The sequence below is a fragment of the Lissotriton vulgaris genome, chromosome 3_1, assembly GCF_964263255.1.
Source record: "Lissotriton vulgaris chromosome 3_1, aLisVul1.2, whole genome shotgun sequence".
Taxonomy (NCBI): Eukaryota; Metazoa; Chordata; class Amphibia; order Caudata; family Salamandridae; genus Lissotriton; species Lissotriton vulgaris.
Genome location: NC_141689.1, coordinates 1,172,314,473 through 1,172,336,982, shown reverse-complemented (window position 1 = coordinate 1,172,336,982; position 22,510 = coordinate 1,172,314,473).

The following is a 22,510-nucleotide window of genomic DNA, read 5'->3' as shown; positions in this document are numbered from 1 at the left end:
AGCGTGATGGTCTGAAGGAATTCCAACAAAGGGCTACACAGCTGCCATCAGGTAAGGAAGACTGGTGGGCTGCATGGACACAGCCTTTGGTGAGCGGCCCACGTGTGGGGCCTGGGGAGGGTGGTACTGAAAGGATTGCAAAGGCTCAAGGAGAGTTGTGCACGGTGCCACAAGGTACACCGCAGTCAATGTTGGGGTCTGGGGGTCAGAAAAAAAGGGATGGGGGGTAAGCCCTGTTTTGTCTTTAAGTAGTTCTTTGCAGAGTGGGAGTCAAGGGTGTGGTCATACAAAATTACCTTATGTGGGTGTGGCCATGCCTTTAGGCACGCACTTATCACAAAGGACGAGACAAAGAATTTGGAGTCATGACTATGTGGATATTTTCCGATTTTTACATAGAGATCTGCAGGCTAGAGAGGGATCGAAGGAGGAAGAGCTGGAGTTGTCTTGTCGCCCAAAGGTGCCTAAAACGATAGAGTAAGTGTTTATTGTGAGCGCTATCCAGAGAGGGCGGTGGTATAGTTCAAGTACATAGACATCATCAGGAGGGCACATTTGCAGGCGGGAGGCTTTGCCTGGTTGAATTACGACGAAGAGTTTAGGGCCAGAGTGAGTCTGTTTAACGACAAACCATGGGGGGAGGTGGACCAGGAGTTGTGGCTCCAATGGATGTCAGGGCACCCAACATCAAACACGATCCATACAGCCAGTGGCCTCCCCATAACATATTGGCCCTTTCTTCAGCGTCCCGCTCCACTGGGGGTGGGTGGTTTGGGAAGAGGACAGTTGCCTACCACGGGAGCGTGTTGGGGATTCAATCGAGGCTCCTGTGTGCGACAATATTGTAAATTCAAACATGAATGTGCTCAGTGCGGGGGTAGACACGCTATTTTCTAGTGCTTTCCCAATCAACACCAAGGGGACCATGTGAGGGGGCAGAGAGGACGAGGCACGCTTCCACCTCCTATACCAAAAGGCTCCTACCCCAATTAGGCTTCGAGCTATGCTGCACTGTCTGGAGGCCTACCCGGATAATGTAGCAGCAGTTAAATTGCTCTGGGGTTTTCGGTTAGGTTTTCGTATTGGGTACCAAGGTTCTCGTGTACAGCGTTGGGCCGAAAACCTAAAATCAGCAAAAGAGTTACCTCATGTGGTCCGAGCTAAACTGGATAAAGATTTGGATCTGGGTAGAATAGTGGGTCCTTTTTCGCATTGTCCCCTGCCTAATTTGATGGTCTCGCCTTTGGGAGTTATTCCAAAGAAAGCCCAAGGTGAGTTCCAGCTTATTCACCATCTGTCTTGGCTGGAAGGTCAGTCAGTAAACCACTTCTTCTCGGCAGATGACACTTAGGTGTCGTATGCCTCAGTCGATGATGCTTTGCGGATGGTTCGCCTGGCTGGTATGGGAGCGTAACTTGCAAAATGTGATATTCAGGCGGCTTTTCGGTTGTTACCCATCCACCCCATGGATTTTGAATTATTGGGCATGTATTTTGAAGAAGCATTTTATGTAGATCGTGTGTTGCCAATGGGATGTTCTATTTCGTGTTCCCTTTTTGAGACTTTTAGCAAGTTTTTGGAATGGTGTGTAATACAGAAATCTGGGCATGCAGCAGTGTGTCACTACTTGGATGACTTTTTGTTTATTGGAAAGGCAGGAAGCGAACAATGCAACAAAGTTTTGGCTTGTTTTCAGGAGATGGCAGGTGAATTTGGAGTACCATTGGCTGCAGAAAAAACGGAAGGTCCGACGACGAAGTTAGTCTTCCTAGGTATAGAGATCGATACTGTAGCAATGGTAGCTCATTTGCCCTTGGCTAAGGTGCAAGAGATTAGGGTCTTTTTGCAGGAAATTATTGGTGAGAAGAGGTTGCAACTCCGTCAGGTCCAGCGGCTGCTGGGGTACCTTAATTTTGCCTGCAGAGTGGTGAGAGCGGGCAGAACTTTCTGCGGACGTCTCGGTTTTGCTATGTCGGGGGCTTCCTTGCCGCATCATCACATAAGACTGACAAACAAAGTTAAAGAGGATTTGGTCATTTGGTTGAGGTTTTTGGATGAGTTCAATGGTGTGTCTATCAACTTTGTGGATGAAGACACGGTGTGGCAGGTCCAGATTTTCTCGGATGCTTCGGGAGCCCAAGGCTTTGGGTTATTCTGGGAAGGGCGCTGGTGAGCTGAGCTTTGGCCGGCCCGTTGGTTAGAACAGGGCCGTAGTATCGGCTTCCTGGAATTTTTCCCGCTTTTGGTAGCATTGCAGGTGTGGGGAGAGGAGTTCAGGGATCGCTGTGTACTGTTCCATATCGACAATATGGCAGTGGTAAGTCTGGTTAATGGGCAGCGAGCGAGAGATGTGAGGGTTCTGCATTTGTTACGGGCATTTATGTTGCAAATCCTTAAGCTGAACAATGTTTTAAAGGCCAAGCATATTCCTGGGGAGAACAACTCAATTGCCGATGCTCTGTCTCGTTGCAATTGGCAGAAGTTACGGGAGTTGGCTCCAAGAGAGGACAGATACAAGACGGTGATCCCTTCGACCATTTGGGACCTGGGGGAGTGAGGATTGCGGAGCTGGTGGAACATTCCATAGCTAAGTCCACGAGAAGGAGCTACCAGCAAGCATGGTCTGAATTTTTACTTTATGCTTCGGATATTGATCAGGATGGCACAGCAGTTGGAAGTGAACAGTTTATGTTAGATTTTGTATTACATTTGATTGACAAGGGTTTGTCGCATACAACGATTTTGGGCAAACTTGCAGGCATTTCATTTTATAGCCAGTTATTGTTGGACAAGGCAGTACAGATTGGGTTTGTTTTGCGGAGGATGCTGAAGGGGTTTGGGAGAAGCAAAGTTCAGGTTAAATCTTTGAGGGAACCTATTACATTTGACCTGTTAAGACGGATTTTAGGAGTCCTGCCTAGTTGTTGTTATAATGAATGGGAATTAGTAAGGTTCAGGCTATGCATGGTCTGGCTTTTCTTTGATGCTTTCCGCATTTTGGAACTAATTGGGTTAAGGCAACAATATGGCATCCAGACATCAGATATCAACATCCTGGATGGGAACGTGTTACAGATCAGGCTGAGACAGTCAAAGACAGACTAAACGGGGGTTGGGACTTGGATAAAATTGGGAGGGAGTGGGGTGGTGGATTGTTGTCCATTTGAGGACTGGGGGTCATTTTTAAAGTCAAAGTTTTTTCGTTCTGGAACAATTTTTGCCACAATCAGGGGGACCAGTTGACTTCTTTTCAGTTTTTGTCAGTACTGAGGAAAACTCTTTCAATGGTGGGGGAAAATCCAAAATGCTTCGGAACCCATTCCTTTAGAATAGGTGCTGCTACGGCGGCTGCCAGATTGGGTTGGAGGAAGAAGGAGATACAATGCATTGGACGATGGAAATCTAACTGTTGTTACAGATATGTGCGGTTGTGAAATACATTCGCCCTTCCATGTGGTAGTTTAGTTAATGTTGTTTTTTTGTATCACAGGTCGAGTGTTGGATTTCCCTCGGAAAAAGAGGACTTGGATTGTGGGACATTCGTTAGTTAAATGGTCATCAGTTTTTGCCGAATAGCAAATCTGTGGACAGGGCTTGGGTTTGTATGCAAAGGAACATGAGGTGTTGTGGAAAGCGGTGGGGGGGATGAAATGGAATGACCTATTTCCCTTGCTGTCTAAATTGGCCGCTGCTTGGGGAATTCCAGATCTACTAATAATACACCTTGGAGAAAACGATTTGGTGAAATTATCAGGCCTAACCTTGATAAAGCAAATGAAGCTGGATCTGGCGGTGATTAAAAATAATTGGGTGGGAACAAGGTTGTTTGGACTGAATTTGTTTTATAGACACCAATGGAGAGGGGCCCGAGTACATTCGGCGGTCGAAAAAGCCGGCCGCAAGTTGAACAGAGCGTTAAAAAATTTCTGCACAGCAATGGACATAACTGTTCTGGCGCATGAGCATTTTTCAAGTGAAATGCTTCTCTTATTCGGAGGAGATGGTGTGCATTTGTCGCAGATGGGGCAAGCATACTATCTTATGGAACTGCGGGATGCATTGGCCAAATTGTGGTGTGACAGAAGTTGGGTGGGGCAGGAAAACACGGGGTTATCCTCGGTGGCATGTTCTTAGGGGATAGGATAGGCTAGAGCGGATTTATCCTTTCTCTCTGGGGAGTTGGGAGGGTAGGTGGGGAGGTAAAGGAAAAGTTGGGAGGAAAAACATTGGATTGGTATTAAAACAGTTTTGGTTTGTTGGCAAAGAATAAAATCATTTGGGGAATGGTGATGTAAAACCAATTGGGGAAAAAGGTTTGGGAAAATTATACAAGGTGTTTGTTTAATAAAGGTAATGTTTCAGAGTCCGTCTTTGGCTGTCCTAATCATAAAAGTGACCTTTTATGCTATATAGCAGAGTTGTGTGGAGTGTCCTTATTTGCGCGATGGAGCCAACGAGGATGCCACACTCCGAATTCAGAGGATGAAAGAATAAGATCAGACTGATCAAGCAGCCTCCGCCGCCCTCCGCACGACAATCCAGACAGGTTTCCACAGGTTTTTTGCCACTTTTCACTTCCTTAATGCTCAGGATTCTAGCGAGGTGCCGGGAGTGGAGAGGAGCTCGCTGCGTAACCTAACCCGCCGCCATGTTCCCTTCCTTTGTTGCAACCTAACTACACTTCCTATCTGTTATTACACACTGCACCTTTTTCTTCAGCAAGTCACAAACAAAACTTTTAATACACCATGTAATCAGATATTGTCTGATTTTTATAACGGGACAGTTTGTGTTGTGAAAACGCCCCGATTTACATGTTCAGTACAGTTCAAAACCTTGTTTCATATTGCACTTTTTACTGTTCTGTGTGCTGCAAAATGGTTTGGTGCTGGTTTACCCTATTATTGCGCTTTGCATACTGATCTCCAGTGGTGGCCAATTCATTAGGGCGTTGGAGCACCGCCCGAGTTATTGAAAATACGTGTGTCACAGTTCTACTGTCACCCAAAACATACTTTAATTAGGGGATATTTGAGTTAATGCGTGCGCTGAAGGAGCCAAACTTTAGAAAACCCTCCTTTGTCTTCACAGCGCAGAGAACATCTTTATATGATATTTGCCATCTCCAAGCAGAACATAGACGTCCTTAAACAAACATTGTACTGTATCTTGAAGAGGCAGGCTGCCTCAGCGGGCTTAAGTAGTTCATTGTCTGAGTTAAACAAATGTTTTTTTTAATGACAACAATGATTTTCTGATGTCACAGGTGAGAAACAAAATGCAAACGTTTGCCTGTTTCTGGTCTCGCTGGCTGCTAATTATACGGTATAACAATCAATCATAGGCATTTATAGAGCGCTCTACTTACCCGCAGGGTCTCAAGGTGCTAGGGGGGGGGGGTGTGCTGCTGCTACCCGAACAGCCAGGTCTTGAGCTTCTTCCTGAAGGCGAGGTGGTCTTGGGTCAGGCGCAGGTCGGTCGGGAGGGAGTTCCAGGTCTTGGCGGCCAGGTAGGAGAAGGACCTTCCTCCTGTTGTCGTTCTTCGGATGCGGGGGACGGCGGCGAGGGCGTGACTGGCTGATCGGAGGTGTCGTTTGGGAGCGTAGAAGTTAATGCCGTTGTTGAGGTAGCTCGGGCCTTTGTCGTGAAGAGCTTTGTGTGCGTGGGTAAGGAGACGGAAGGTGATTCTCTTGTTGACCGGGAGCCAGTGCAGGTCTTTTAGGTGTCCGGAGATGTGGCTGTGTCGTGGGATGTTGAGGATGAGTCTGGCTGAGGCGTTCTGGATCCGTTGGAGTCTCTTCTGGAGCTTGGCGGTGGTTCCGGCGTAGAGGGCGTTGCCGTAGTCCAGACGGCTGGTGACGAGTGCCTGGGTGACAGTCTTCCTAGTCTCGGTGGGGATCCACCGGAAGATCTTCCGTAGCATGCGCAGGGTGTTGAAGCATGACGAGGAGACGGCGTTGACTTGCTTGGTCATGGAGAGGGAGGAGTCCAGGATGAAGCCCAGGTTGCGTGCGTGGTCTGTCGGTTTGGGTGCGGTGTCCAGGGCGGGGGGCCACCAGGAGTCGTCCCAGGCGGAGGGCGAGGATCCCAGGATGAGGACTTCCGTCTTGTCCGAGTTCAGCTTCAGGAGGCTGGTCGACATCCACTCGGCTACCTCTTTCATCCCTTCGTGCAGGTTGGCTCTGGCGGCGGTGGGGTCGTTGGTCAGGGAGAGGATCAGCTGGGTGTCGTCGGCGTAGGAGATTATGTTGAGGTTGTGTTGGTGTGCGATGGCCGCGAGGGGGCTCATGTAGACGTTGAAGAGGGTTGGGCTCAGCGAGGATCCTTGAGGGACGCCGCAGATGACTTTGGTGGCCTCTGACTTGTACGGTGGTAGACTGACTCTCTGTGTTATTCCGTCGAGGAAGGAGATGATCCATTCCAGCGCCTTCTTCTGGATTCCGACGTTGCTGAGGCGCTGCACTAGGGTGCGGTGGCAGAAGGTGTCGAAGGCCGCGGAGAGGTCTAGTAGGATGAGGGCGGCTGTTTCTCCGTTGTCCATCAGGGTTCGGATGTCATCGGTGGCAGCGATGAGGGCGGTCTCGGTGCTGTGGTTGGCTCGGAAGCCAGACTGTGAGGGGTCGAGGGATTCGTTCATCTCGAGGAAGGCGGCCAGCTGCTTGTTGACGGTCTTCTCGATGACTTTGGCTGGGAACGGGAGCAGCGAGATGGGGCGGTAATTCTTGAGTTCGGTGGGGTCCGCTGTTGGTTTCTTGAGTAGAGCGCTGAGTTCGGCATGCTTCCAGCTCTCAGGGAAGGTGGCGGTGGTGAACCAGGAGAAGCCTTTACTCCTTTATCAGCGTCATGAGCCCACAGTTGAAGTGAACTTTGCCTCCATTATTCGCTGCCATTGTTCTGTAAATAACAGACTTAGTGAAACACAAAAAGCATTGTGCTTGAGGTTGGCAGCAGCGTGAAAGCATTCCTGCCCATCCGCATGGGTGGTCCGCTGAGCACGGGTGGCGTTTCCAGCAGAAGTCCGCACAAAAGGAGATGAGTAACGTGCGCCATGGCGAGAACATGCAAGTCGGTTACATTTCATTTTCATGCCATGACGGTATGAATGATTAAGCCCGACGGTTCTACATTATCATGATTGCATGTCTAGTACTTGCATAGACGAGGCAAAGGCGACTGCCGGAAACCACACCTGCGGGTGATCTTCAGGTCTACTCAGTTCTCATGGTTAGTAAATGAGTTGTCCGTGCACTGCAAGAAATTCTATTTCACTAGAAGAAATGCTATTGTCCCCCAAATTTCGACCTTGCACTCTAAAGTGTATTTGTGTGTGACTAGCTGATGTCAGCACCGTTTGTGCCAGAAGGAGAGCTCCTGTGGGAGTGACAAAGGCATTTTTGGGGGGGAAAAGGGGCGGAATGTGGTGGCGTGACATTGTCAAAAAGGTGGAGTGATTGAGTTGGTAACACTAATTTAATGGTGGAAGCTTAATAACCCGTTTCAGGACCCACGCTGCAAAGATTTAAAAAAATTGATAGCGCTTTGTTAATGTACTTGGCAACATGTTTTTACGAGTCCCTTTTTATTCTGAATTTGTGGTACTTAATTCTGTTTGAGAAGCATACACACTGAGTGCCAGCACTGGGCCTAGCTTCAAAAACATAACAATACAAATTTTACTGACACTAGGCCCTACCGGCACAGAGCGTGTATATATCTCAGAGGAGCGTGGCAATGGCAGGGGCTAGCTTCAGAAACATTTCTATCTACATGTTATGTGACATCCCTTTAATAATGTAATAACTGCACTTTCACAATTGCTTTATTAACCTTCTTGCTTCTCAAATTTTCTTGAAAATGCACCATTTACTCACTCTTTTTCAAAAATTTCTCTAGTGGAGAACCACTCTGAACTCCCCTTAAGATGTTCTGCATCGCTTGCTGCGCTCGCTCGCCACGGTGCACTCCGATAGAAAGTTCACGCCTCACCACTTTCAAATGTCACCAGCCACCATTACTGATCCCCTTAGCGGGTAAAAAGACTGTCCCATTCTATGTGGCACGATAAAAAATGCTGCTTTGCATTTGCCACTTTATATTGTGTTTTCTCCTTTTACAATGTGCCATCGATCAAAAATGCTCCTTTGCACTTCTATTTAATTTTGAATTGTGTGCTTTTGTAATTGGTTGGTCAGGGAGCTGGAAAATCTGTTTCGTACTTAGCCCTCCTGAGTGCATCATGGTTTTTAAAATGGGTTGTTTCTGAATTCGGTTGGCGTATGACATATTACCGGTTTACTCCGTTATTGCACTTTGCATCGATTTACAGGTCAAGACAAAAGATTGCCCCGATTTATGTGACCCCAATCAAAAATGCTGCTTTGCACTTGGTACTTTATATTGTTATGTTTGTCTTTACAATGGGCTGAATTAAATTGTGTGTGCTGCATATAGATCTGTATGTCCTTATAATGGGCTTTTTTAATTTTTACATACTGAATATTTGTAACTATCACCCTTGAAGGGTGAGGTTTTAAATAACCGTACAATAAAATTGACTATGACTGCTGCCACACACCTGTGCACTATACTGCAAAGGCTAGGGTGTGGTACTACAGCTTGTTTGTGCGTCAGCACTGAGAAAGAGAGGAGTAACAGGTAAGAAGTAGTAAATATGGGTCTGTGCTCCTTTCTTTCCCTAGCACAACGCAGCCTACCAACTTTGGTTGCTGCGCTGTGTTATGAGTTGTTAATTAAAATAAAAACAAAAAGAAAATCAGAAAAGATGAGAAAAGAAACACAGTAACTAAAGGAAGGAATGAAAATAGTGCAAATCGGTGTCCCATTAATAGGCCATGATATACAAGACGTGAGCGGTGATTGGCATGTAGAAATTGTTCACAGCTTCTCTTTATTTCATGTTCTCCTTAAAATGCAAAGCATTACACAGACACCAAACCCATAGTTTCATAAATATTTCCTTAAATCTGTCATTTATTTAGCCCTCGAATTTCAACTTATTTGCCCTCTACCTGAAGCCTATTTCCGTGAAATCTGACCGACTGTTCTTAACGTTGCCATGGAGCTATTCATATTTGAACATCAACCCATGAAGTATTATATTTATGTAATAATAACTTTCTACATTACAGCATTGAAAAGAAATAGCGAGCCAAGGCTAATCATGTTTTGCATTATGCTACTTTATTGAACATGATGGTCTCCTACTATTAAAGCACTGAGAGGCCATCGCACATCTATAATTACAGAATGACTTCATGAATAGTGCACAATATTTTCATAGCACTCCCAAGCGAATAAGATGTGGAAAACATTATTTAAAATGTTCACAATATTGTAGAAAGTCAGAAAGTAATCCCACTATCTCAGCGAAAAGGAATCCGCAGGGACATGTAATATTCAGTCGACATTGAGCAGCCTTCAATAGGCTCATAAAAGGATGATGTTTTGTAGCATGGGGCAAGTTGGATCCATTTTACAAACTCTAGAACAAAATAACAAAACGTTTTCCTCTCCGTGTGCTGTGCGTGCGTTCGTGTGCAAGAGGGAAATATACGCAAACTGGAAAATCATTTTCTCAGAAGACTGAGTGTGCGTAGACACGTGACGTGCATACTCACTTCCTACATGGGTTGTACAGTGGGAAAGGTGTTTGTGGTGCCCAGAGCAATGCAAACTGCTCTCCACACTACTGATTCACAGGGGTGTGGGAAATTAGCCGCCGCAACTGTGCTTCGCCAGGTCCAGTTTTAAAAAATGCGGTGTTAGTTTGTTTCAACACATGTGGCACTTTGATATCTGGGGCCACCAAAACAAACTGTATGTTATTTTTTGTGTGCAGATTCCTGCCTATGTATTGGTGAAACTTCATATCAACATCTCACAGTAGTAATGGCATTAAATCAAAAAGTGTGGTGATGCTTTCGTTTTGTAGCCAACTTTCTAAATGTCTTGTTGCTTTTCCTAAATGGAAAAGGAAAAACATTGGAACACTAACCCAAGGAAGTGATGCCCTGAATGTGTGCAATTTGGCAACACGAAATATCTGTGGATTTTTATAGGGAATGTACCCCCACATGCATTAAGATAGGCATTTGTGATTCCTTAATTGCGCTTATTAAGGAATCACAATTATGAAATCGTAAAAGTCTATGCATGTTGGAATCGCAAAACAAATTGCAATTCCTACACATTCCTTAATTGTGACTTGCAAATTGCGAGTCACATTTAAGGAATGGCTTCCCATTCATTCCTCTGGACCTACAGGCCCACAGGAATGAATGGGAATTGCATGCAAAATTAGCGAGTACCCATTAGGTACTCCCAAATTGCGCATGCAATTTCAAGGGTGCAAGGGTGCCAAAAGGGCACCCTGTTGCACCCCTGAAATTGTAATGTGAACCCATGTTGAGCACACACATAGCCCAGGGAATATGTGTGTGTAAGAGTTCCAAAGGATCAAACTTTAGGTTCAAACCTTGGCAGGGATCCCTGCCAAGGTTTGAACCAACACTTTGATCCTTTGGAACTCTTGAGCCTTGGAGTACCAGTCATGTATGGGTTTTCTATAGTGTTGGGATGAGAATGTTCTATGACATGTACACAGACATGTTTCCCTGCCTTAAGTGCCCATCTGTATGTGAAACCGATATCAGACTTTATATTGTGCCCCTGACATCACGTTAAACTAGTGTGTGTGTATGTGTGTGTGGAGGCCCAGGAAATGCAAGGTCCACAACCTGTTCTGTGATCTGAAGGGGTACACAAAGCATGCCCTTATCATGGGCATATGGCTACTGTCCATGTGGTGGTTGAATCATGCAAAGCGGTTCTGGTCGCAGACTATATTTTTGTGATTCAGGGTGGGTTCCATTATTGGAATGAGCAAGTGAGAGGTATGAAGGCCACCGATTTTCATACCCTTAACCAGGTAATGCTAACAGAGGAAGTGAAGGAGGTGTGCTCTACCCCACTTAAGCAAAACCTGTCTGACTTGAGAGAAAAAGGGTCCAGAGAAACTTGCAATGTTGGATTACAAGTGGTTAGCTAACAAGGGTAGCAAAGGGCTGAAGCAGCATAGCATTAAGCCAAAGGGAGAGACAAGCTCTCAGTAGATTTGGTCCAAACTGAAGAGTAAGAAAAAACATTAAGGTAATGGAGGGACCAAGGGATTTTAAGATCCAACACGGAGTAAGTCCCCAAATTCATAAGATTAAAAAACAATGAAAAGAGTTCGGGGTCTAATCTATCAGTAGCCTAAGTAGGAGGAAGATCACTGGACACCAAAACAATCACGAGTCACTACAAAAAAGTACATCAATCAATCATATCATTTGTAAAGCGCACTACTCACCCGTGAGAGTCTCAAGGCGCTGGGGTGGGGATTGCTGCTACTGCTTGAAAAGCCAGGTCTTGAGGAGTTTTCTGAAGGTCAGCAGGTCTTGGGTCCGCCGTAGGTGGAAGGGGAGGTTGTTCCAGGTCCTGGCAGCGAGGTGGGAGAACGATCTAGCACAGGAGGTCGCTCTTCGGAAGCAGGGGACTGTGGCGAGTGCGAGGTTGGCAGAGTGGAGCTGGCGGGAGGGGGTGTAGAAGCTGAGTCGTCTGTTGAGGTACGTTGGTCCGGTGTTGTGGAGTGCCTTGTGTGCGTGGGCGAGGAGCTTGAAAGTTATCCTCTTGTTGACCGGGAAAAAGTGCAGGTCTCTCAGGTGGGGTATGATGTGGCTGTGGCGAGGGATGTTGAGGATCAGGCATGCAGAGGCATTCTGGATGCGTTGGAGCCGTCTCAGGAGTTGGGCCAAGGCTCCTGCGTAGAGGGCGTTTCCGTAGTCCAACCTGCTGGTGACGAGGGCCTGGGTGACCGTCCTTCTCGTTTCAGTGGGGATCCACATGTAGATCCTGCGGAGCATGCGGAGGGTGTTGAAGCAGGAGGAGGAGACGGCTTTGACCTGTTTAGTCATGGAGAGGGTGGAGTCGAGGATGACCCCTAGGTTGCATGTGTGGTCGGTGGGTGTTGGAGCGGTTCCCATTGCGGTCGGCCACCAGGAGTCGTCCCAGGCCAAAGGGGTGGATCCGAGGATGAGGACCTCCATCTTGTCTGAGTTCAGCTTTAGTCGGCTGTTCCTCATCCATTCAGCGACGGCCTTCATTCCTTCCTAAATTTTGGTTTTGGTTGGTGTGGGAGTCCTTGGTGATGGAGAGAAACAGCTGGGTGTCATTGGTATAGGAGATGACGGTGAGGTCCTGCCGACGGGCGACGTGGGCGAGCGGTGCCATATAGATGTTAAACAGAGTTGGGCTGAGGGATGAGCCTTGGGGTACGCCACAGATGATCTCGGTGGCTTTGGAGCGGAAGGGGGGAAGGCGGACGCTCTGTATTCAGCCGGAGAGACCTTCTCTTGCATCGCGGCATTGTGTAGGCGTGTTCGCAGTGTGTGGTGGCAGACGCTGTTGAATGTGGCTGACAGGTCCAGGAGCTTGAGGGCTGCCGTTTCTCCGTCATCCAGCACAACTTGATGGCATCGGTGGCGGCGATGAGGGCAGTCTCGGTGCTGTGGTTGCTGCGGAACCTGGACTGGGAAGGGTCCACGATGTTGTTCTCCTCAGGGTAGCGAGTCAGTTGTTCGTTGACGGTCTTCTCGATGACCTTTGCAGGGAACGGGAGCAGGGAGATGGGCCGGAATATCTTAAGGTCCTTGGGGTCTGCCTTGGGTTTCTTGAGTAAGGCGTTGATCTTGACGTGCTTCCAGCTCTCCGGGAAGGTTGCTGTCTCGAAGGAGGAGTTGATGACTTTCCGGAGATGGAGTGCAATGGATGTGCTGGCTTTGTTGAAGATGTGGTGTGGGCATGGGTCTGACGGAGATCCAGAGTGGATGGGGTTCATGATCTTGATGGTGTCGTCGTCGTTGATGTTGGTCCAGGAGAGCAGGCGGTTGGTGCAGATGGTGGGCGTGGGGGCAGAGGTCTCAGTGGTTTTTGTGATGGTCGTGACGTTTAAGCTGTTGTGGATGTCTGCGATCTTGCGGTGGAATAAGGTTCCAAGGGAGTCGCACAGGACTTGCGAGGATGGGACGTCGTTGGTGTTGGAGCTGGGGTTGGAGAGTTCCTTCAAGATGTTGAAGAGCTCTTTGCTGTTATGCGCATTGTTGTCTAGGCGGTCTTTGAAGGAGGCCCTTTTGGCGGATCTGCTGAGGTGATGGTGTCTGTGGGTGGCGTTCTTGTGGGCTGCGTGACTGTCCGGTGTTCGTTCACGGAGCCAGATCTTCTCCAGCTTTTGGCAAGTTTGCTTGGCGGCCCAGAGGTCTACAGTGAACCAGCTGGCTTTCTTGTTGGTGTGACTGTTGGAGGGTTTCTTGATCGGGGCAATGGTGTTGGCGCAGTCATTGATCCACTGTCTGAGGTTGTGGGCGGCGGTGTTGGGGTCGGTAGAATCGGCGGGTGGGCTCTGGGCGAGGGTGGTGGTTAGCTGGTCTTCGGTGACTTTGCTCCAGCAGCAGCGAGGCATCTGTTGGGTGCGGTGGTGCGTGGTGGGTTTCTTGAAGGTGAAGTGGATGCAGCAATGGTCAGTCCAGTGGAGTTCGGTTGTGTGGTTGAAGGAGACGCGGGGGCTTGTGGAGTAGATGGGGTCAAGCTTGTGACCGGCGGAGTGGGTGGGTGTTGTGACAAGTTGTCTGAGTCTGAGATTGGCTAGGTTGTTGATCCTGGTGGTGAAGTTGGTGTCATTGTTGTTCTTGAGGTGGAAGTTCAGGTCCCGACGAGGATGTAGTCCATGGAGGCGACGGGGTGTGTGCTGACGAAGTCGGCGATGGAGACGCTGAACTGTGGTCGGGGTCCGGGGGTCTGTAGATGAGGGTTCCTCGGAGGGTGGTGTTCAGGTCGGTGTGGATCTGGAAGTGTAGGTGTTGGGCAGTGCTGAGGGTGTCGCGGTGTTGGTCGAGACTCTGAGAGTGGCCCTGTGGACGATGGCGATTCCTCCTCCTGCTCCGTTGGAGCGGTCCCTGCGGGTGATCTTGTAGCCTTCCAGGATGACTATGGCTTTGTCAGGTGCTGAGGCGGGGTTCAGCCAGGTCTTCATCAGGAATGCGACGTCTGGGGAGGTTGAGTCGAGTAGGTCGCAGAGTTCAACTGCGTGTTTGCGGCAGGCAGAGCGGGTGTTGAGAAGGATGCATATGAGGTGGTTGGGTTCTTTCCTGGTCGGCAACATGGTGGGGCGGATACTTGTGAAGCTGCAGTTCCTGCAGGTGAAAGCATCCTGGGTGCGCTTCGGGCGGCCAGGAAGCAGGTCTGTGATCGTCCGGTGTTGAGTGAGGGAAGGGTTCTGGCATCGTAGCGGTGTTGGGCGTCCTGGCGTTTGCTGGGTCCAGGGGTCCTGGTCCTGGGCACCGTCCAGGCGCTGACGGGCACAGACAGGTTTGCCTTAGGATCCCCATATCTATAAAGACATGACATCAGAATCTATTGTCTGCTACCTGGCATGAAAGGAAGATGTGTAATTGCCTAAATGCCTTAGGCATTTACACATCTTGTCTTCATGCCAGGTAGAAGACAATAGATACTGTTAGGTTCTCTTACATTGTAAAGGGCCACCTTTCCTTTTTTTTACTGGCACTAACATCGTAGCCAGACATGAGATTATGAACACACTGTACGAATAAAATATGCATCAGAAATTCACATACATTGCCCTTTTGTCATGTCTGTACAGATATGGGGACCCATATCAAACGTTTTAGGCACTGATGGCTTAGTCAGATCAGGCGACAGTACAAAGCTATTTTTATAAACAAACAGGAGGTATAGTGTTAGGAAGAGTTATGATATTCAAGATGTTTGCTTGTGTTGTATTATGTTCATTCTTCCTTCCTCCTTCTGTTCATCAGAGTGGGGCCTTATTGACCTGAGTTGTTACCAGGTGAGGTGAAGTCCAGTCCTCGTATCAGACGGGTGAGTGAACGTCATTTTCCATAAAGTTTTTTGATGTATATTACAAGTAAAAAGTTGCTAGGGGGCTATCAATCAATATATACCCCATAGCATTACTAGGTGCAAAGATCCTGTACACCTTTATATCACATTTGAGTACCACTAATTGTAATTCTCTTCATAGGAATACTCTACATTTCGTCTGAACAGAGGATTTGTAATCGCAAAGGTTGTATTAATTCCGACCTATTTATTTATTTACTTATTTACTTATTTTGGTTGTCACACTATTCTGTGTTTTTTGCTGTGGCAAGTATACCAACAGTTAGGTCCTGAAGAAAGCCTTGGACCACTTGTCCTAATAGGCTGAAACATGTCGACCAACTTTATAAGCAGCTATAATTGAAACTGCTTTGTTTGCACTGTTTTTAAGCAAGGTCTACAAGAGATACTTTAATAAAGGTTTTTTCTCTCTTGTGTATCCTTTTTTAATATTTCACTTACATATTTGCACTGCGTTTATCACTTCCACCTTAGTTTTTATGGTGATTCTCCGGTGGATCCCAGAGTGATCTTCTCTTTCTATATGACCCCATTTGAAGATATTATCCACCTGTTTTCCCTCTATGATCAAGAGGGTTAGTGGAAGGTATGATGGATACCCAAATGATGAGAAAGATCACAGTGGTGATTGATTGGAATCCAACCGCTATCAAGGGTCGTTTTACTCTTTAGCTCAATATACTTTTTTGTGGTCACTCGTGATTGTTTTGGTGTCCAGTGATCTTCCTCCTACCTAGGTTACTGGTAGATTAGACCCCTGACTAATTTCATTGTTTTTTTACCAAAATCAAGAGTAAAAACCATGTCAATTCCTAAGGGTAGAAGGGAGGGTAGAGGGATAAAGGGAATTAGGTTCCAAAACAGGAACACATGGACAAGGTTGGATAGGAAGGTTCTTCCAAGACCAAAGTGTTTACTGTGTCACAAGGAAGGGCTCTGCTAAGAAGACAGTCATCTGAAAGACCCTGTACCAGCAGCACCCATAATAGCAAGTGTGTTGGCTATGGGTGAGGGGACCCAAGAAGGCACCTGGGCACTCAGCTGAATAGCAATGGACATTTGGGATAGGGACCGAGAGCTCTTAATCAGATCCATTTAATATAGTGTGGTTTGTAGTGGAAGCATTTATCACTGCAAGGGATGTTCCTTCCCTGATGGGTACTAGGGCTTAAAGGAATATCGTAGAGAGGAATTATGCCAAACCTGAAGAGATTCTCCCTAGCATCACTGGCACAAATTTGCTAGCAGTGGGCATTACATGGAGTACCCAATTACCCCAGCTGAGGTAGAAATAATTGGCAAATTGGCCATGGTTGATGTAGGTATGAGAGAGGATTGAGGTGCTGAATGTTGCTTGATCATCAATCTAATTGTCCCTGATTTAGTACTAGGACCATAAGGCCCACTTGAGCTGTTTATACCAGAGCACAGGATCCAAGGACTGTCTTTCTAATCCAAGGACTGTTATTGCACCATATTTGTACATACCAGAAAAGGGTAGTTAGGAGATCAGGATAGACTATAAGGAAGCCCTGGCTGTGGCATCCCTCTCAGCTGTTCCACAGGGAGAGGAGGAAGAGGTTCCCAAAGCAGACCAGGTGCTTGAGTCTGGGTCAATGCAAAAGCTGTAGTGCTGGCTAGCTGCTGGAGGACTTACCCAGCAGGATTTCTGACATTGTGTGAACTAAGGCTTCTCCACAGAATGCCACCCATGTACCAATGGGTTGATGGAAAGTTTTAACAAGACCCTCATTCACATGATGGGCACTCTGCTATGTGTTGTCTGCTATAACATAAACTCCACAGAAAAGAGTTGGGTTCAGACCATTCTAATGTCTCTTTGTGCACCTTGTACATGGCACACTCAGTTTAGTTAGAGAATGGTGGGCAGGAACTTTAGAGTAGCCTCAGATGACTGCGGTGGGCTATGTGATTGGCCTACAGAGGTTCATGGTGCAAATAATTAGTGAGGTGAAGAAAAACCTTCAGGCAGGCTAAAAGCTGCTAAAGGAATGGTACAGCCAGAAAGAAATGCTAACTTGGTACCAGGAGGTTCAGGAGGTGATGGTGCTGAGCCTTATTTCTCTAAGAGCCTTGAAGGATAATGTTGACTTCCTACTTACCTAAATGATTTTTTAAGGTACTGTAACCATTGAATATAAGCCACATTCTCTAGTAGCAAACAATCCTGGACTATGATCCTATTAAAATGCAAATCCTCTTTATACCAACCCAAACATCACATTAAGAGAGGACCAACCGGAATATAATTTGCACTGTATGGCACACCTAACTCTTCATGTACAATTCCAGTATTGATTCCTTGACCAATGGCTAGTAAATTTCTCAGGACTTTGTTCTCTATCACCTGAATACAGTCAGTATTTGCATACCCTCAAATTTCACTGCCAAAGGAGGCCATCGAAGACATTTGGCCTTATAAACATCAAGTAATAATTTCAGGTACTTATGCCCAATTCACCTTGCAAAATCTTGAAGCCCAGAAATTGCATGTTGGAGGACTCTTCTATTTTTAGATAAAAGAGGTTTCCAGATGAGACCCGAATTGAGGAGCAAACCCAGGTAGGAGAACGTTTCCACCCTGAATAAAACCTGACCCTTTGCTGTGGAGTTACAACATTTGACATTCTTGGAACACACCACCATAGAGTAAGATTTTTTAAAATTTGTGGATAGGTCCAAGCTACATATAACATCAACAAATGCATCTAGCAGAACTTGCAGGGTCCTTGCCATATGGGCAATTAAAACCGCATCACTGGTGTATGATAAAACTGGTATGGCTTTGCCCCCTACTTTAGGGACGTCAGCTTCAATCTCAATTAAGACCGCCTGTAGGTGAGTAATATGCATAATAAATATGAAGGGGGCCAAGAATACAGCCCTGACGAAAACCTTTATTTATTGTAAAGGGGCTGAGTACATTCTCCATCTTAGCCAAATCTAACCACCCCTGTGAGGTCTCTGTGTAAATCTGTCATGACATTTTTGAGAGTGGGGTCCACCCCCAGGGACCTCAGATTAGCCCACAGCCTTTCTCTAGTGACACAGTCAAAGGTTAAGATGAGATCCATAAAGACTGGATGGACCGAGCTCCCCCTTAGCCCTTGCGTACCTATGACTGAAAAGGTACAGATTTAGGTTTTGTTCTACTGTGTCAGGCCCTGATCTAAAACCATATTGCAAGTTAGAGATGGTTCCTTTCTTATTGGTTCAATTGGAAAGGTTCTCCAATATAGTTTTCCCAATTACCTTCACCTCAATATCAATTAACAATACTTGTCTATAACATGTGGGGTCCCGCCTGTCCCCTTTTGTAAAAATTGGGATTATAATAGAACTCTTCCAGGCCTCTGGGTGCGGACCTCTAACGGCTGCATTTCTGTGTAGTGTTAAAACTGGGGCTTATAGATCCACAATGATATCAGAATCAGGGGTGGGGTTTGGGCCAGATGCTTAGTTGTCATACTCATAAAGAGCTGAAAACTGATTTTTTAAAACCTGTGCCGGCACTGAAACCGCCTGGTCTGAGAGCTGAAGTTCCTAAAGGAAGGGATGGTGTATGGTCCCCTAAAACTTCCTTGGGGGTATTAGCCTCTACTAGGTCTGACAATAGCTCCTCTTTAAATTGCAGTTTCCTAGTGGTGACTGCTGGTTTATAGACCAATCTGCACCTTTTGATTTCATTCCTATCTCTGAGGGTATATTTAGGAGAGGACAACAGCTCTCTCTTTGTCCTTGTACAACTTTTATCGAATCGCCTACAGGGCTTAGGTGGATATACAGGTCTTGGGCAAGTAAGGGCCTGCTTGAAAAACTCACAAATAAAGTTATAAGCGTTTAGTATATTCGAATTTGGGGTTGTGTCATCAAGACAAAGCCTAAACTGTTACTGACAGAACTTTAACATATTTGCATTAAATTCCCCTGGGACGATATCACCCTATTTGATTCCATGCCCTTTACCCTTGGTATTGACTTACAAATGGTACAGAGTACTTATAGCCCCAGGTTCTTTTCTCCCACAGAAAAGAAGGAGTCAAGGCATTGTGATCCCATTGCAAATTTAATTTAGGGGTAAAATCTATCAGGGGGGAAAAGAGCCCCCTAGATATGAAAATATATTCAACAAAGTATCTAGCTCCTTTAAACGTAGGAACACCATCTGGCTACAAGGAGAGTACGTTACATAAATTATAATTTCCAACCAAATCATTTAGGGTTGTCGCTGGGGTAGAGTGTATAACATGCACCTGATCAACTAGGAGCCCCTCAGATTTTTTAGGATCATATAAAAAAAGTCCTTATTTGGGTGTAAATTAAAATCTCCTGCTAAAATGCACTCAATATTTTTTATGGAGGCACAGGAGAGAAAAGCATCAAAAAACCTCCCAACGTCCACTAAAATGTCTGCATCCTCACTGCCATGCAGGGAGATTTATATATCCATAAGTAAGATATTTTGTGAGTTGTCAAATATTAATAGAACCTCCAAAAAGTGTAGAGAGTTGACAGCAATAATCTTAACTTTGCGGGCTTAGCCCTCCCCTCAAGAGTGACTAGGCCCCACTCTGGCTTGACCACTTAGAGAGGATATGTCCTTGATAATAAAGGACACAAAGTTTTCCAGGAAGAATTCCCCTTTTGAGTACAATGTATCCTGCAAGTTGATAATATCATGGGATTTCTGCTTTACCCTGAATGCCTGCAATATTCCATCTCATAATACTCACATGATTGGAGGGCCCACTGGAGTTTCCACAAAGCAAGGTAGTATCAGCCCCAGTCTGGACCAGTCACTCCAACTGAGTAGTACTTCAAATCAATTTTGCAATGCAATAGAAGCACTAGTGAACTGAGCCGAGTGAGTATAATGTATTTTTGCCCCCTCCATGGAAAAAAACTGTGGGAAGAGCCGAGAGTTATCCAGATGAAAGAATCAGGATAAAACCTGTTCTCCGTGAGTTTGCAAAGTTAACCACTAGGCAATCACCTCCCATGGCCTTGATACACCCTGTTCACCTTATCATAATGATTTCCTCAAATAACCACTGGGATTGAGGAGTAGAAGGTTTTCCAGCTAACCAATGTACCACCTTGTTTTTTACTTGGTTATATGACTCAGTTTCAGCCATTTTTAGTGGGGGTACATTCACTAGAACTAAAACGTACTGTTTACATGCTGGTGGATTTGCAAAATTGCCTCATTAAACCCAGGGGACTCAAATATTCTACCTTCGACCACAGCAAGCTGGTCAATAACACCCTGGACCTGACGAACACCTTTTTCCCTAGAGGGTTGGATACCCCTTCCTACCCCCAGACAGAGCGAAGAAAGCAAAGTCTACTGACCAGCCACACTATGATCATTATACCCAACAATAGAATTGGTAGGACATATATGCTCCACCCTGGGCCCCTCTTTCTGAGTGGAGTTTGCCAAAAGATAGGGGAAAACATGGGTGTCTAAAGTAGTTGGTACATGGGGCCTAAGGAGTGGGTTCGCAGACCATTGGGTAAGGAGTGATTCCAAGTGCACTCGCATGAGCCCAACCTCTTTACTAAGGGAGTCTACAAGTCTTCTAATCTTGAGGCCTTATATATGAGAGTTTCTAGGACCCCTATTACATTCGATTCCATCTTTTTAGGGCATCTAGTTAGTAGCATAATCCAGGTACTAATGGCAAAATCCCCCTTTTACCACCTCTCTCTGAAGAAGATATCAATGTAGGTTTTTTAGACTTCCTCCACTTTTTTTCTAGCATGTGAAGGATTGTGGGAGCACTGGCCGCCCACCTGGGCGATGGTGGACGATGTGTTTGCCTGGTCCTTGGTGACAAGAAAAAGGGGGTTGTATATCATGTATGGGTTGTGGCTGGATCTGCGTGAAATTAGCATCTAACCCACATGTGGGAATAGGGGGGACCGAGGGCTGTTGGCCCAATTATGCCTCTACATTGGCAATCTCTTCTGAGAGGGCTCCCACTGCATTATTGCATTACTCAAAAAGGACAAAATGGTGCAAATTGACCTGAAGCGCTTATCTTTTACATTAACTGTTTCAGCTTTCCTTTTGCCCATGATTCCTTCAATAACCACACCAGCAGGGAACAAACCACTCAATATAAAAAATAATAAACAATAATTAGAAGTCCCATGGTTGATGGCATGCAATACACTACCCAGGATTAATGCAACAGTGCACGCTGGCCAAAAGAGTCCAACCAGGGTGGTAGAAGAACAACAACCAGGGCAGCCCCCAACCAGCAGAGAACAGGCAAGAAATAGTCCAAACAATGCGGATGATGCTTGGGTGCTTGAGTATTTGGACACTTGGGCAACAAAGTCCAACAAACAAGGTCCACAAAGCAGTACAGTACCAACAGTAGCAGTGGCAATAGCAACAACATTGCCCACTTACCTCTCCTCTCATGACTGCCGAGGGTTTTCAGAGAAATTCAGGGGGGGCATTGCATTACAAGATACTTCACCAACCTTTTATCTAGCTTTTGGGGCAAAACCCACAGACAGGTAAGCCAACTGCCTGTTGCACCACCAGTCCGTTGTCCTTCCGTACACCCGTACCTACACGTCTTCACACAGGTCGGGCGAACTACGACACCTGGGAAGGCAGCAAATGTAGCTTGAAAAGTGGCAGAGGAACAGTCAACTCTGTTTAACCTGAAAGGTGTGCTCCACTGTTCCCTTTACTAACAAAGACAAGATTTATCAGCTGAGGTGTCCATGAGAGAGGCACGCTAACACTCTGAGGTCGAAGGGATTAGAAATTAAGTGGTCCTCTTGCTGGGCCGCTGGAATGCCAAAACATCAACACCAACATGGTCAGCAGCTTTCCTTCATGGCTGCCTCATCCTCGCCCTGAATGGCATGTGGGAAGGCATCAGGGGAGGGGCCTGTTCACCACACCGAATAGTGAGTCTGTACGTATTATTTCCTAGAAGTCACTTCCTGACATTTTGCATAGTGATTAAATAAATGGTTCTGTGGTAGGGATACAACTTACCTGAACTGATGCTTTTGCAGCAAAGAGAGTGCAGAGAGGTACTGGGAAGAATTTGTCATCTATTTTTGCTGAAGTTCATTTGATACCTGCCTATGTACATGACATGGATACAGGATACAGGAGATTTGCTGCTAAGATGTTGAACTTTGGAGTAAGTGAGAGTTCATGTAGTCCTTGAGCCTTCACAGTAGTGTTGGTGCCCAAGCAAGGATCTACAGACTTTCATTTTTGTACGGATTACTGGGCTTGCAATGAGGTGACCAGGCCGGATGCACACCTAATTCCATGAGCTGATGAACTAATGGATTGGCTTGAGGCTACTTGCTTCTTGTGTAGTGACCCATGGCTACTGGCAGATTGAATTAGCACATAATGGATTCTCTATCCCAGAGAGATTATACCAGTTTAAGCTTATGCCTTTTAGATTTAAGAACATTCCTATCAATTTTCAGCACCTCATTTCCT